The 16628-nt window shown below is 43.5% G+C and overlaps 1 pseudogene; it reads left to right on the top strand.

Moving 5' to 3' along the window:
• Nucleotides 1-1982: 1982 nt before the first annotated feature.
• The window catches only part of LOC136624516 (zinc finger protein 585A-like), a 55161-nt pseudogene continuing 40515 nt past the window's right edge, over nucleotides 1983-16628 (top strand).

The raw sequence follows: 16628 nt of genomic DNA on the forward strand, positions 1-16628 counted from the left end.
TCCCATTGCTTCTAGTCTTCCCTTTTACAGATGAGAATAGCATGATCCCTCTGCACTGTGACAGCCCTTCAGATATTTGTAGACCGCTATTAAGTCTTCTCTCAGCCTTCTTTTTTTGCAAGCTAAGCATTCCCAGATCCCTTAACCAATTTTCCTAGGACATGGTTTGCAGACCGCTCACCATCTTGGTAACTCTTCTCTGAACTTTCTTCAGTTTGCCAGTCTTTTTTTAAATTGGTGTGCCCAGAACGGGACACAGTGTTCCAGATGAGGTCCGACTAAGGAAGAGTAGAGGGGCATAATTACATCACGTAATCTAGACTCTATGCTTTTCTTGATACATCCTAGAATTGTGTTTGCCTTTTTGGCTGCTGCATCACATTGTTGACTCATGTTCAGTCTATGATCTATTAGTATACCCAAATCTTTTTCACATGTGCTGCTGCTTAGCTCAGTTCCTTCCATTCTATATCAGAAAATTCCTGGCATATTCAGTACATGTGAACAACCCCAAAGTGACCTTCTGTTTTCAGGAACTATTATGGAGGGGTGAGATGTCTACAGATTGGCCTCTGCCGTATCTTATTGGCTCTATACACACTGTTGGTGTCACACCTTGGCTTCCATTTATTGTTTAAGCTCCAAGATGATCCGTATTTACTATTAACTCTTGTGATCCCAGGTGAGAGGACTTGGGAAGTCGCTTAGCTGTAGATTTACTGCTTTTTACTGAAATCACCATCGCGGCCCCTGATTACCCGTAGCGGTCTTGTGAAGATGCAACATGCTTTACCTCAAACATGGAGGAACGGCCTTGAGAATCAATTCAACTCTTGTTCCATCCTGCACAGAAATGGAGAACACAACATCTGCACATTAATGTCTTCTCTCAACTTCCCCAATATTATCACCAGTAATTGTATTAGATGGGATGTGTGATATAAAGAGATTGATAAAGTGTCCAGTATCTATCAGCTGCCGTTCAGGACACTAGGAAAAGGGATCTGTAGAGATCAACCATCTGCACCCATCTAAAAAGCGGAGGTGTGATATAGAGATATTGATGAAGTGTATCCGAGCTGTCCAGTATCAAATTGCCGCTCAGGGTAGGAAACATGAATTCAATGTTCATAACATCGCTCATCTATATGACTCCATTCACAATGCAGAAAATCTTGCACGATTTTCTCTGCAGTGTGAAAGCAGCCTAAAACATAATATTTTTATGGTTTCAATACTCCAATAATGGGTAACTGTTATCAATTTGTCATAATTTGGCTAGAAATAACACGGCAGTAGAGCTGAGCGAGCATACTCGCTAAGGCAAACTACTCGAGCGAATAGTGCCTTATTCGAGTACCTGCCCGCTCGTCTCTAAAGATTCGGCTGCCAGTGCGGGTGACATGTGAGCGGGGGGGAGGGGGAGAGGGAGAGAGATCTCCCTTCTGTTCCTCCCCTCTCTCCCCCGCCGCCCCCCGCCGGCAGCCGAATCTTTAGAGACGAGCGGGCAGGTACTCGAATAAGGCACTATTCGCTCGAGTAGTTTGCCTTAGTGAGTATGCTCGCTCATCTCTACACGACAGCATTATCAGATATTTAAAGGAGTTTTGTCACTAAAAATAAATAAAAATTTTCCAGCAGCTGGACCCCATGAAAAATACAAATCCAGAGTATATTCACCTCTACTCAGCCCCCTAGTGGAAGTCAGGTGACTGCTGCAGCCAATCAGAGCTCTAACCTGCAGACCTGCTATGTTGCCTGTGAGTGCGATGTGTGTTTTGCGAGAAAAAGGCATCGCTGCAGATGAGATTATAACGGGTGGGAAAATAGCATGTTGTTCGAATAGTAGAAATAGAGAATTCGTAATGCACTCGCATAAACCTCGCCCAGCGTGCCAGTGCCAGGCAATTTTTTCCAGTTCCACAGAAAATAATGGGCGATATCGCCCGGAAATAGGAAGGTGCTGCGATTTTTCTATCTTGAACTCTCGGTCCGAGAGAAAAATCACCCATGTAAATTAACCCATGAAAAAGAATGAGTTCTCTTCATGTGCGATTCCTGTGCATCTCTCAACACATGGAATTCATCCTGAAAATTGCCCTCATTTATATCTGTCGTTGAATCTCCTATAATCCACAGATTTGGGGTGGCTTACATTGTCTCGTCTTCTTCCCTTTCAGGATCCTCGGCTGATATCTTCTATATCAGATAATATTCCTGATTGACCCGACAAGGATGGAGAGGAACCGGGACAAGATGGCGGAGGGTATATTCACCCTCACCCTAGAGATACTCTTCCAGCTTACAGGAGAGGTGAGAGATTCTGGGGATGGCGTCATGTTCCATTATTCTTATCTATGTCAGTCTGATCACATCTACGGCAGAGGATTTACTGCTGATTCATTATGAATTCTGGAAAATTATTGTAGCTTACTGCGCTGTTTTTCTGGTAAACTGACAGAAACCCAACAGACTTATAAGCCAATAATGTCTATGATGTAGTAGATCGAAAACTCTGGAATAATGGAAATCATGAACTCAGATGTAAGGAGAATCTTAATAACTGTTGGACATAACTGGAGACATGAAGGACTCTGGGAATGTCTGCAGGGATATTTATGAATGTATCTCCCCATAAACAGGATTACACGGTAGTGAAGAAGACTTCTAGTGATGGCTGTCAGGCCCCGGTGTCTGATGGATGGGGAAGACCCCTGAGCCCAATCACACGGCCTCCACCCCACCCCCTGATACTAGAGGAGATCAATGAGCAGAAGATCCTAGAACTCACCAACAAGATGATTGAGCTGCTGACTGGAGAGGTGACGCTGCTGGGAATGCTGGGACATTATACTGTAACACTATGGCGGTATAACGTGTCTGGGTGATGACTGTATATTGTGTTGTCAGGTTCCTATAAGGTGTCAGGATGTCACTGTCTATTTCTCCATGGAGGAGTGGGAGTATTTAGAAGGACACAAGGATCTGTACAAGGATGCCATGATGGAGGACCACCAGCCCCCTTCATCACCAGGTAATAGACAGGACTAAATCCACACGGCCTTTATTATTTGTATGTAGAGAATGAATTCAGTGGCTGTCTGTGTTTTCTGCAGGTAGATCCAGTAAGAAAACAGCAGCGGAGAGATGTCCCCGTCCTCTTCTTCCACAGGATCATCAGGTAGATGGAGAGAAGGTCTCATGAAATCTCCCCTCTGGTCTGTAGGACGTCTGGGAAGGTCTTGTGTTCAGTCTTATTATATGATTGATACTTGTGTAATGAGAAAGCCGGAGATGGCGGGATTACAGCCGACCGCAGACATTAGATCTCTGCATCTTATCACTATTTTCTGGTTCTGGAGACTTCTGGTTGGATTAAAGAAGCAACAGGTTGGAGTTATACAGGAGACCTGCAGCTATTTGGCCCAGATCACTACTGCTGTCATGTCAATCCGGCTCCTCATACTAATTAATGACCTTTTCTGGCCATATAAAACCTTCCACATGACTTCTCCAACTGTGTGATGACTTTTACAATATTTATTTCACAGCTTGTGAATCCGGATGAAGATCTGCTCCCCATTGATGCTACAGAGACACATGTGAGGGGGGATCAGCCGTGTAAGGAGGGGATTCCTACAGATGACCCCCCAGGTGAGACTGCATGTAGAGAAGAGTCTGTGTTGTCAGGGTTTTCAGGTGTATATCCCCTTATTCAGCCAATGCTCTTGGTTATGCTGTTGTTCTAAATGGTTGCCCACTGGAGAACTGCAGGTACTATGACCAAGGTCTGTCTCCCACAAGCGTATAGCCATAGTGTATGATGGTTTTGCACGCTTAATACGCAGTACTAATATCCCATGGGTGATCGTTTTGGTGCTCTTAGAAATTGCGTTAATTATACGTGCAGGAAAAATTACAGCATGTTCTATCAGGACACGTATTACGTGTGCATACACTCGAAGATGGTGATGCACGCAGTGTACACAGTATCCAATGTCATTGCGTACTTGCTGTGTGATGTGCACATATATTTCGCAGCCCGCATGCTGTGAGCCCAACATAAAGACTAAGTATTGGTCTGAACGTCATGGGTTATGCATTTCTTCACCAGTTTGGGACTATTGGGTGTTTAATATTGAGCAACTCTTTTAGGACTAAGGCTCATTGATGCACTTGTGTCCAAAACTCATTTTCCATTTTCAAAAAAACATAATGTTTTTATTTTTTGGGTGACATATCTACATGAGGGCTTTCTTTTTTGCAGGACAAGTTGCACTTTTCAATGGGGCTATGTAAGGTGCCATATAATGTTTTGTCAGACTTTTAAAAATCTAACTGAGGTGAAGTGGGAAATAGACCCCAACTGCACTTTTTGGGGGTGGAGGTCATTGTTATAGTGTTCATGGGGCAGTAAAAATGACATACAATTTTTTTTATAGCTTTTTATTCTTTTTTTTTTCTTGAAGATGGAGGGAACAATTTACTTAGTTTACTCTAAGGCTTTCACAATGTTGTTTTCTCCTTGTTGGAGCTTTCTCTCTGCTGTGTTGCCATCTTCAAAGTTTTAATGTTCTAATGTTTACATTGATTGTTTTATCGCTTATATCCTACTTGGCTGCTCCTACTTCTTGCATACAAACTGATTAGCTTGGTGCCCGCAGGAGGGGTAGGACACCCGGATAACACCTCAACAACCTTATTGCGGGGGGCCATTCGGGACATTTAAATCCTGAAAAGGGACATTAAAATGTCGTTGTCAGAACTGACAGCGGCATTTAGACGGTTAACAGCTATGATCAGAGCTGTTACCAGTGGATGTCTGCTGTCAAAGACATCCAATACCCGCCATCTATGGGGCAGGCTCACCTCCTAAGCCTGCTGCATACGCAGCATATTCAGTAAAGGGCTACATACGTTATAACTACACAGGGATTTATATGCTGTTGAGATTTATATAGCCGTATGTCTGTTACGAAAGGGGTTAAAATAAGGCTGCTATGTGGAGTATCTATATACTGGACTAACTGTTTTACAGTGAGCTGAGGTGAGCGTATGCACCGGATTCACTTGTACAGTGGGTGACTAGCTGGATCCATTTCCGGAACATTTAACTCACACCTGGGATTCCGCTGATCTTCATCCTCTCCGAGCTCTTTTATCTGTCACACGTGCTCACTGAGAACCTGTATATCAGTAGGTTAACTCACCTGGTGCTAGGGTGACAACCAACAGAGTGCCCGACCAACACCTTGCATCCAGGTATGCTTATCAATAAGTCGAAGCTCACAATCGCCATTCTAGGGACATGAACAATTGGAGGGCGCCAGACAAGGCCCAAAATTAACAGGCAGCCTTAGTATATGTAGCAGCAGTAAAAAGAAAGTGCCAAAATTATATAATAAATACTTTTGTACCAATATTAAAAAAACCTACTTGGCTTGGATGGCAGGAGGCTAGCTTGTACTACTCTGCTGCAGGAAGGCCACAACTACCCAAAGGATCTTCTCAGAAGATAGAGATGTATTAGAGAGAATCTATTGTCTACTCCATAAAAAGCTGCTGAAATAAGAAAGACTCAGTAGGAACTTTCCCACATCTTCATTCAAATGACAGTCAGCTGGGTTAGTGAATGGCTGCAAACATATCTGTGCCCACTGATAATGGCGGTGCTGGCCTTCTAAAAGCATCTTTATTCCCCGGTCAGCAGCACATAATCAGCAGACTGTAGTTGCAGCGCAGTACCTCTGTAACCTTGCAAGCTGCGGATAAGAGCAGCAGCTGAGAGCGCCTGCTGTATGTAGTAAATTACAGTCACCGCATGCAAGGAAATCACGTAAATACTCCCCTTCAATGGAGAGATGAAAAATACAAAAAAGTTAATTTATTCGCTAATTTCATTGTTCTATTAGGATGGTTGGCAGTAAATTAGGTGCTCCACAAACTATTGTGGCTCCTGTGAATGCGAAAACTATTTTTAATCTTAGAATTTTGATACATGGCTAACTATTTACTATGAACATTTTTTCTTATATAATGTCATAAACTAATAGTAGAATTTTAACGTTATATTGAAAAACATTAAAATCCATTTTGTTCTTGGTAGATGACGACCCCAGGAGCTCAGAGGGACGTCTGATATCAACAGATTGTAAAGCGGAAGATCATGCTATCATACAAGATACATATGAAGAGCCTGCCCTTATTCTAGATATACCCTTAGCCCTTCACAGCAAAGATCTGTCAGCTGATCCTTTTATACAGGTTCCATCTTCTGATTCATTACAGAATGTTAAACAAAATGTAAATTACGGAACGGATGTTGAACCTCACAGAATTCATACAAGGGAGAGGCCATATTCATGTTCTGATTGTGAAAAATGTTTTTACCTGAAATCACACCTTGTTACACATTGTAGAATTCACACAGGAGAGAAGCCATATTCATGTTCAGAATGTGGGAAATGTTTTAAGCGGAAAGCAAATCTTGTTGTACATCAGAGAATTCACACAGGGGAGAAGCCTTATTCGTGTTCAGAATGTATCAAATGTTTTAACCATCGATCAGGTCTTGTGGAACATCAGAGAACTCACACAGTAGAGAAACAATATTCATGTTCTGATTGTGGGAAATGTTTTAAGCGGAAAGCAAATCTTCTTATACATCAGAGAAATCACACAGGGGAGAAGCTATATTCATGTTCAGAATGTGAGAAATGCTTTAACCATAAGTCACATCTCGTTAACCATCAGAGAATTCACACAGGAGTGAAGCCTTATTCATGTTCAGAATGTGAGAAACGTTTTAGCAAAAAAAATAGTCTTGTGGAACATCAGAGAATTCACACAGTAGAGAAGCAATATTCATGTTCTGATTGTGGGAAATATTTTAAGCAGAAAGCAAATCTTGTTATACATCAGAGAATTCACACAGGGGAGAAGCCTTATTCATGTTCGGAATGTGGGGAACGTTTCAACCATAAAAACAGTCTTATGGAACATCAAAGAATTCACACAGGAGAGAAGCCATATTCATGTTCTGATTGTGGGAAGTGTTTTAACCGGAAAGCAAATCTTGTTATACATCAGAGAACTCACACAGGAGAGAAGCCATATTCATGTTCAGAATGTGAGAAATGCTTTAACCATAAGTCACATCTCGTTAAACATCAGAGAATTCACACAGGGGAGAAGCAATATTCATGTTCTGATTGTGGGAAATGGTTTAACCAGAAATTACACCTTGTTACACATTGTAGAATTCACACGGGGGAGAAGCCCTATACATGTTCGGAATGTGGGAAATGTTTTAGCCATAAATCAAGTCTTGTGGAACATCAGAGAATTCACACAGGCGAGAAGCCATATTCATGTTCAGAATGTGGGAAATGTTTTAACCATAAATCAAATCTTGTGATGCATCAGAAAATTCACACAGGGGAGAAGCCATTTTCCTGTTCAGAATGTGGGAAATGTTTTCAGCAGAAATCAAGTCTTGTTAAACATCAGAAAACTCACACAGGAGAGAAAGTATATTCATGTTCCTAATGTCAGAAATGTTTTAGGCAGAAAATAAATCTTATTAGACATCAGAGAATTCACACTGGACCTTTACTATATTCATGTTCTGATTGTGGAAAATGTTTTCAAGATGTCATCCAAGTACACGACAGTGCATTAGTGAAGGAGGTCTCTAAAGATCTCATTTACAAACTCCTGGAAGATGGCTAGAGCGTTAACTAAACCAAAGGACATAACCAAGTATTCAGAATAACCGTCTCGTGTATTGAAAGCAGTCTTCCACTCCTCTCCCTTAACGGATGTGAATCAGGTTATAAGCCCCTTGTAGGTTCAGCTTGGTAAAGATCCGTGTACCATGCCAACACTCAAACAACGTTCAGACCCTGGTAGTCGATGAATGGTCGACATGAACCGTCTTTCTTTTTAACAAAAAAAAATCCAGCCCCGGCAAGGAAGGAGGATTTACGGATAAACCCTTTAGCTAGATTGTCCTTAAAGGGGTTGTCCCGCGAAAGCAAGTGGGTTTATACACTTCTGTATGGCCATATTAATGCACTTTGTAATGTACATTGTGCATTAAATATGAGCCAAACAGAAGTTATTCACTTACCTGTTCCGTTGCTGGCGTCCTCGTCTCATGGTGCCGTCTAATTTTCAGCGTCTAATCGCCCGATTAGACGCGCTTGCGCAGTCCGGTCTTCTGCTTTTCTCAATGGGGCCGCTCGTGCCGGAGAGCGGCTCCTCGTAGCTCCGCCCCGTCACGTGCCGATTCCAGCCAATCAGGAGGCTGGAATCGGCAATGGACCGCACAGAAGAGCTGCGGTCCACCGTGGGAGAAGATCCCGGCGGCCATCTTCACCAGGTAAGTAAGAAGTCACCGGAGCGCGGGGATTCAGGTAAGCACTCTCCGGTTTTTATTTTTAACCCCTGCATTGGGTTTGTCTCGCTCCGAACGGGGGGGCTATTGAAAAAAAAAAAACGTTTCGGCGCGGGACAACCCCTTTAACATACTCGGTCATGGCCTGGGTCTCGGGGAAAGATAGTGGATATACTTTGCCCCGAGGGGGTACAGAACCAGGCACGAGCTGAATGGGACTGTCATAGGTGTGATGCGGATGCAGACATTCAGCCTCTTTCTTATCAAGAGCATCCACAAATCCGTGGTAAGGCTCTGGCAGGCTCTGAAGGTTCTGAGGTACTAGAACCTGGGGAACCAGACGAACTAGATGCAGGCACTTACCATAGCAGGCGGTACCCCAACTCAAAACACTTACCTGTGCTGTATTCCACAGTAGGGTTGTGTAAACGTAGCCACAGCAAACCCAGGAGTAAAGGGCTGGTTGCCCCAGGAAGGACCAGGAGGGAAATCTCAGAATGAAGGGTGCCTACGCTCAGCTCCAACGGCTCTGTGACAAATTGGACAGTCTCGGAAAGAGACCAGGGACCTTTTGAGGCACTCAACAGGAATCTGGTGGCGATCCACCAAGGTTACCGGTAATTTCAGGCTGGGAAAGGAGTTCTGAAGCTAGGGTGCAAAAGTGGATAGCGTATTGAGCCACCGTAAGGTTATTCTGATAGAGGCATGGGAGAGAGGTAGTGGCTGGGGGTACACAACTGGGCTCATCAAAAACCCTCCGGGAAGGTCTCCACGAACAGTCTGAGATCATTAACCAGAGGGTCATTCCTTTCCCAGAGGGGATTGGTCCATGCCAGGGCCTGACCAGTGAAGTGGGACATCAGGAAAGCAATTTTTGCGCGATCCGAGGAGAGCAAGTTTGACAAACAGTCCAAATGCAATTTACACTGGTTTATGAACCCCGACATTGTCTGAGGTCCCCTTTGTAGCATGGCGACACAGCCAGACAAGGTCCAGTCCCAGAAGCGGACACTGCCAGTGGGGCTGATACAGTAGTTACCGCAACTGTGGAGGGCTGCATTACTGCTGTGGCGGAAGGGATGCTGCTTAGGCGGGTACTCATATTGCGAAGATATGCAAGGACTTGTTTATGGCCCTCCTGCTGCTGAACCAACTCCTGAAACAATTCAGGAAGTCCTCCATGGTTAGAGTCAGCAGGATCCATGTCTGCAGAGTACTGTTAGGGAAGTGGATGTGGAACCACTCTGACAACCTACCCTATATGCAGTGACCTGATCCATCAAGGTCGACAGCTGATCCTCTAGCATGCAGAGGTGAGATACCAGATGACTGTGACCAAGTCTGGGAATGCAAAATAGGGAAGGTACCTAGTGCTGAGCTAGTATACAGGAGAGGGAAGATCCTGCCTGTAAGCAAGGCTAGCGTCCTGATAAGAACGACCCCGTAGTCTAGGCACTGCCTGACCCTGACAGGACAGAACACCTATATCACAGAAGACAGACCAGGACTGGGAGGAAACAAGAGACAGGCTTGCAAAGAAACACTGAGGAACAGGTACCGAGTATAGACAGAGGAGTGCATGAACAAACAGGACGACAAAGCACAGGACACAGAATGCAAAAAGGATCATTGCAGAATGAGGAGCAAGCTGGGAGCCAGAGAGTAGGACTTTAGACAACAACTCTGAAGCAATGGTGGGACGTGCCAGCACAGCTATATAGGAAAGAGATTGGCAAAGAGCCTACAGCTGAGCAGCGAAGTCCAGGAGCAATTAACCAAATCAGTGCTGGAAGCAGGTTAGAAAGCTCAAATTACAGAAAGAGACAGGCGACGTCCACGTCTGAGGGAGAAGTTAGTCTGAACAGGGGATCTAACAGTAGGTATTGTAGGTAACGATCTGAATAAGGTAGATTGCTACCTTTTTTATACCATTGGATAATGGCGATCACGTGACCGAGGCCTTCTACGGTATCTTTGCTCTTGTCTCTTGTGTATCTTTGGTAGCTGGGAGCAAAGAGATTTAAAATTTCCTGGGCCCTCCCCAGCTTCTCCGCATGCATCCGCCATTTACCCAGTGAGAGCTTGTGCAGAAGTTGGGAAAGGGCGTGAAGCATGAATCACATTGGGGAACAAATTCGGAGGCCTCCAGTAAGAAGTTTAATCTCCTCTCACTGATTTAATCAGTGAGGGATATGAAACTTATTAAAGTTTGTAACACAGTTTCACATGATCACCATTATTCATTAAATAATGGTGATCACGGGATCGGGGTGTGCAGCCCTCGGTGACAGCTATAAGCTGTCGGCTACTGCTGATAGCAGGGAGCTGTCACATTCCACGACCCCGCAGCTTTCTTCTACAGGGCCGATGTGTTTTCACATCCCTGTAGAAAAAAACCCAGACACCCAGGACATGAAAATACGTATGGGTGGTCACTAATGGGTTATGGTTTATTCACTCAGACATATTTTCAGTCAATGTGTCGTCCGTGTGTCTGACTGCACATGGACAGCTTAGGAGCCCATTAAAGTCAATGCGTCTAAAAATACACATACCAATGTTCCATGGAAAAAATTGCAGCATGTCCTTAAAATCGCTAGTTCACATCACTGGATGCAACAAAGAAAACAGAATGCATGCTGAGGACATCCATGTGCTCCAGTTTTAATTGATCATTGCTAAGCATTTCTAGAAAAACCATTCAGTCTCTTTTTTGAACACAGATCTATACAGGCATTGAAATTGATCCGTTCTTTACCAAAACCAAAGTTGGACACACTCATCTGAATAAGGCCTTAGTGTGACTTGGTATTATTGTATCTTGTCACCACTGGAAGCTAGGGGTTTGACAGCCCTGACATGGAGGAACGCCCCTGTCACGCCCCTAGCTCCCGATTTGGCTGTATTGCTGTCCAGCCAGGAAGATACACCTCGCCACCACTGCCAACACTGTACTCCCCCCATGCTGTAGCTCTAGGATGACCCCAGGGGCACTGCCGCCGCCTGCCACACTGTCCTCCCCTGTGCTGTAGCGCCGAGAAGCTGCCACTGAGGGCTACCCCGCTCCCCATCTGGCTCTGAGCAGCTGACTTTAGCCTGTAAACTAAAGCACTGCAGGGACATAGAGCAGCAGCAGGGAACAAGAGGAGAGCGGTGAGTATGAGATATGATCTGAAGATCTACAATAGACAGCTTTTATAGTATCTAAAGGAGGAAGCCATCTCTTCAGCAGTGTCCATTGTGGGGGACTTCACTGACCATGTTTACTAGAGGCGACAGTGAGGATACCTCCAGAGTGAAGTCTTTGGTTTAGATATGTCAGTATAATAAGCACATGGCTTTGGTTTTTTAGATGAATTACAACAGGTATCCCGGCCTTCACCTGACGCCTACAGAAACCAGGCTGAATATGTCTCAGGGCTGATTGACCGTATGGTGTATCTAAAAAGAAACAGATCATGGATTATCAGATTCTTCACACTCAGAGAAACATATAAAATTGATGGCAGAAAAATCCCACCTGGTCCATGCAGTCGGCCCTCATATTATTTCTCACTTAGGTTGAAATGTATTTTATTAGACAGAAGGTAAATTGAAAAAAAAACATGGTCAATACAGGTTAATAAAAACAATCAATGCAGCTTATTACACACCCCTCTGGCCCTACGCAAGCCGGTGGTCGATGGAAATCGCTGCTGTCAATTTTACACAGTTCTATGTTATACTAATGAACAAACTCAACACATCATGATTATTTCTCACTTAGGATAGGTATCTGCTTATCCCAGTTTAATTCGTTTATTGCTGATTTTTCAACTACATCTGATGGAAGTTTTCTCCAAGCATCTACTACTCTTCCAATACAATCCTATTATCTTACATTGCTTCTGATTTCTCCCAACTAATCATAGATTGTCCCCCTTGTTCTAAAGTTTAGCTTCTTCCCTCCTGATCATTAGTTCTACCTTCTATATATCTTAGGGAAGAGGGATCTAGATGAGGATGTGATAGCGGCTTTCCAGGCTGTAACTGTACCTGAGCGAGCAGTAGACCCCTCTAGGCTGTAACTGTACCTGAGCGAGCAGTAGACCCCATTCTTGGTATTTTGACAAAAATGATGAAAAAGTTGGTTTGGTGATTTATGGGATTGGCTCAAAAAGTGGCCAGAACCACATAGATTAACATCGAAGTTTTATAGGACATCTTGGTTCCTTGCTTGATTGAGGCATTTAGGGATTGTTTATCCACAGGCATTCTGCCAAAGTCAATGTGAAGATAGGACTTTTGCCAAAGAACAAAGGCCCATGAAGTATTGGTATTTGGACTCCCATAACGCTGGTCAGGATGGACAAGATTATTGCAAAGGTGCATTTTAATTGGCTGGTAGAATTTTGCACCTTGGCTAATTTTGAGGGAAGGCTTGGCCATGCTCAGTTACAAGCCTTGTGTATTTAGTGCACTGATAAAAAGTGGTGGAAGCCGATGTGCCTGTGTGACTGCAGGAAGGAGACGGACGTACCTGCAGACGGCCGTCTCTCTGCAGCGCCGGAGGAAAGAACACATGACTGGCAATGAAGCCAGTCACATGTTCTTTCCTCCAGCGCTGCAGAGAGACGGCCGTCTGCAGGTACGTCCGTCTGCTGGTGTCAGTCACACGGGCGCATCGGCGCCGGTGTACGGGTGCCGATGCGCCTGTGTGACTGAGGCCTGAGTTTGTTTTTGCTGGTTATTTTGAATTTCCTTCCATTTTTCCCCTTTAACAGTGGTGGGAGTTGTTATGGGGATTCTTTTGCTGTTGTAGTACACCTGAGGGCAATTAGGGAAGGTTTTTATTTCCACCTTGCATTGGTTCTGCTTTCAGAATCTTGAGGTGAACTGAAACCCTCTATCAGAGACCACATCTTCAGGAGTTCCATGTAGTCAGAACACTTCCCGGATCTTTAACTCCGTTGTGTTTTCAGCAGTGGGAATCTTTTCAATGGGGATGAACTGAGCCACAACCACAAGGCTGGTAGTCATTCCCCTTGAGAGGGACAGATTCACTATAAAGTCCATGGATATAGGCCCCCATAGCCTGGATGGGACTGGAAGGGGCTGTAACAAACCAAGAGGATGAGCTTGTGGTGTCTTGTTCCTAGCACATATTTCGCAAGAGGTAACATACCTCTTTAAATCCTTCCTGAAGTTGGGTCACCAGAAAAATGAAGTAAAAGTTCCAAAGTCTTTGTGATCCAAAGGTGACCGGCAAGTTTGGACTCTTGGATTAGTTTGAGGACTTTGAGTCGATCAGCCTTGGGGACATATAGGTTCACAGCATGGTGGTTTTGTAGAAATTGTTTGGGTAAGAATGCAAGGAGAGAACAAAAGAAAGGATACTATTGTAGGCCTTTACTATAGGCCACCTGGATAAGCAGAAGATATTGATGAACTCTTTCTACATCAGATGGCCAAGCTCTCAAAACAGCAAGACATAGTGATTATAGGAGATTTTAACTATCCAGACATTTGTTGGGAATCTCTCTCAGGTAAAAGATTCAACAGATCCAACAAATTCTTATCTGCTCTTGCTGACAACTTTATCTTCCAAAAGGTAGAAGAGAAAGCAAGGGGATTTGCTATCTTGAACCTAATTCTTACCAACTGTCTGGGACCTTAGGAGGCAGTGATCATGCTATCCTTGAATTTTGGATAAAAAGGGGAGGATGACCTGTGAATATCAGACCTCAAGGTCAGATTTCAGAAAGGCAGATTTTAATGAACTCAGAAAGAGGGTAAGAAGAATCCAATAGCTACATGTTCTTAAGGACAGAAATGTCCAAGAAGGTTAGGAAATATTGCGAAATGAGATTCTCAAAGCACAATCGTTAACAATCCCTAAAGGAAAAAAGAATGGGAAGCATTTAAAGAGACCAGGATGGATGAACACAGAACTTGCACACATGTTAAAAACAAAAAAAAATATGTTTAGCAAATGGAAAGAGGGGGGAATATCTAAAGAAGAATATAATGTGGTCTGCAGAAACTGTAGGGCAAGTGTCAGAAAAGCTAAAACTAACAATGAATTGAGGCTTGCAACAAAGGCCAAAAGCAATAAAAAAGGATTTTGGGGGTATGTCTAAGGCAAAAGAAAAATCAAAGATGCTATTGGATGCTTACAAGATGATAATGGTGAATTGGTTAAGAATCATGTTGAGAAGGCCAAACTTTAAAATTCCTATTTTGTATCAGTTTTTTTCTCAGAAACTAGATGGAACATCAACTAGTCTTCCCTGTGTTATTGGGGGAATAAAAAAATGCAGGTTATCTATAAGCAGAGAGATGGTGAGGGAACACTTAGCTAACTTAAATGAATTCAAGTTTCAAAGTCCAGATGAATAACATCCTAGGATACTAAAGGAAGCAGCAGAAGTAATTGCTGAGTCACTCACCCTAATCTTTGAAAATTCCTGGAGAACAGAAGTTCCAAAAGATTGGAAAAGGGTAAATGTTGTCCCTATCTTTAAAAAAGGGAAAATAGGTGGTTTCAGGAAACCATAGGCCTGTGAGCCTGACCTCTATACCGGTAAAGATTTTTGAACGAATTATTAAACAGCATGTATGCAAGTACTTGGATGAAAATTGAGTAATAACCAGAGCCAGCATGGGTTTGTAGCAAACAAGTGATGCCAGACAAATCTAACTTCCTTCTATGATAAATCACTGACTGGGTTGATCAGTGAAATGCGGGGGATATTGTATGTCTTGACTTTAGTAAAGCATTTGACAAAGTATCTCATGCCATACTTATTGAAAAAAAATGACCAAATATGGGATTGACAAGGCAACTGTTAGCTGGATTCACAGCTGGCTGAGTAATCGTGCTCAAAGACTAGTCATAAATGTCTGGCAATCCAAATGGAAGAATGTATGTAAACCCAATATTTCTATATTTGGGACTGTGGGCCTTTGGTAGTGGACATTTGTGAATTTAACTTTCTGTATAACAAAATGTCATGTTTGTTTTCTATTCGGATACATAGATATATGTTCTTACATCTATGCAATATCTCTACTTCCTGTAATGAAACATCTTTTTCTCAAACTCTGCTGACAAGATGAAATTTAACATAGACACGCTATATTTTTCCAGCTGTTTTGCAACGTTAGAAGTAGGATCAGACATAAATAACCGCACTTGAGACAAGTACCGCATTTAGATACCGCAATAATTACCCAAGCAATTTTACTGGAAACGTATGCAAATAACATGGGAGATTTAGGCAATTACTAATTCATGATGTAACATCCAATCATATCGAAGGAACCACACGTGGGTCCAAGACAACCCACTCATCCCATCCACCACCTGATGGCCAATCACAGATGACCGGAGGATGGAAGAATTCCAAGATGCTTATCCAATAATTAAACAATACGTTGTATCTATGTAATCTTTTGACCTGCCCAGATAGGCAGATAGGTTAAACTCTTTTAAAAGAGGCTGCGCGCCCAACATTAAAGCAGAATTGAGGAAGCTTATACATGCTGAACCTGTGTCAGTGTGAAAACTTCTTATGCGCATAATCAATTCAGAATTAATATGGAAAGGGTGTAAACATTCCAAATTGATCAAGTCGGTGGACACAAAAGGAAATCCACGACAGTTGGTGGCCCGTACGGGGAGTGATCGATAGGTTCCATAGAGCTCGGACAGAAGACACGGACATAGGCAACCTTGGACTTGGCGGGCCCAACAAATCATCAGAACACGGTAAGATTAATTATCTATACCTGTGTGGCTGACTCCAGGCTTGCCTATGTGCTGTGTCAAGGCCGATCGATTTGGATTCGCACGACAGGTATTTTTAAGTCTCGATCACTCGATAAGAACCTGTCATAAGATATAAAAGAAATGTTTGCATGCCTGTTGTCTTGAGAGTACTAGTTAATTGGTGACATCAATAGCTGCCTCTAGGAAGGGCCTGTACGTGGTGTTTCCACTCCTGAGGGAGGAGGGAGCCGTCCAGGTGGCCTGTCGCAGAGACTCAGCAGTCCTGAGGCCTGTTTGGAGGGCCCAGGAAAGGGAGAGACTGCCAGAGAAAAGTCTGATATGGGATTTCCGCTCCTGCTAGGCCTGCTTGTAGGGTCCGGGAGAAGGGAGCTGTCAGACACGTATCCCGAGGGGCAGTGAGACTAAGCCAGCCGTACTGGTGCTCTGTCTATTTGTGTGTGTCCACAAATATTTGTTTAT

This window comes from Eleutherodactylus coqui, chromosome 4 (genome assembly GCF_035609145.1).
Source record: "Eleutherodactylus coqui strain aEleCoq1 chromosome 4, aEleCoq1.hap1, whole genome shotgun sequence".
Classification (NCBI taxonomy): Eukaryota; Metazoa; Chordata; class Amphibia; order Anura; family Eleutherodactylidae; genus Eleutherodactylus; species Eleutherodactylus coqui.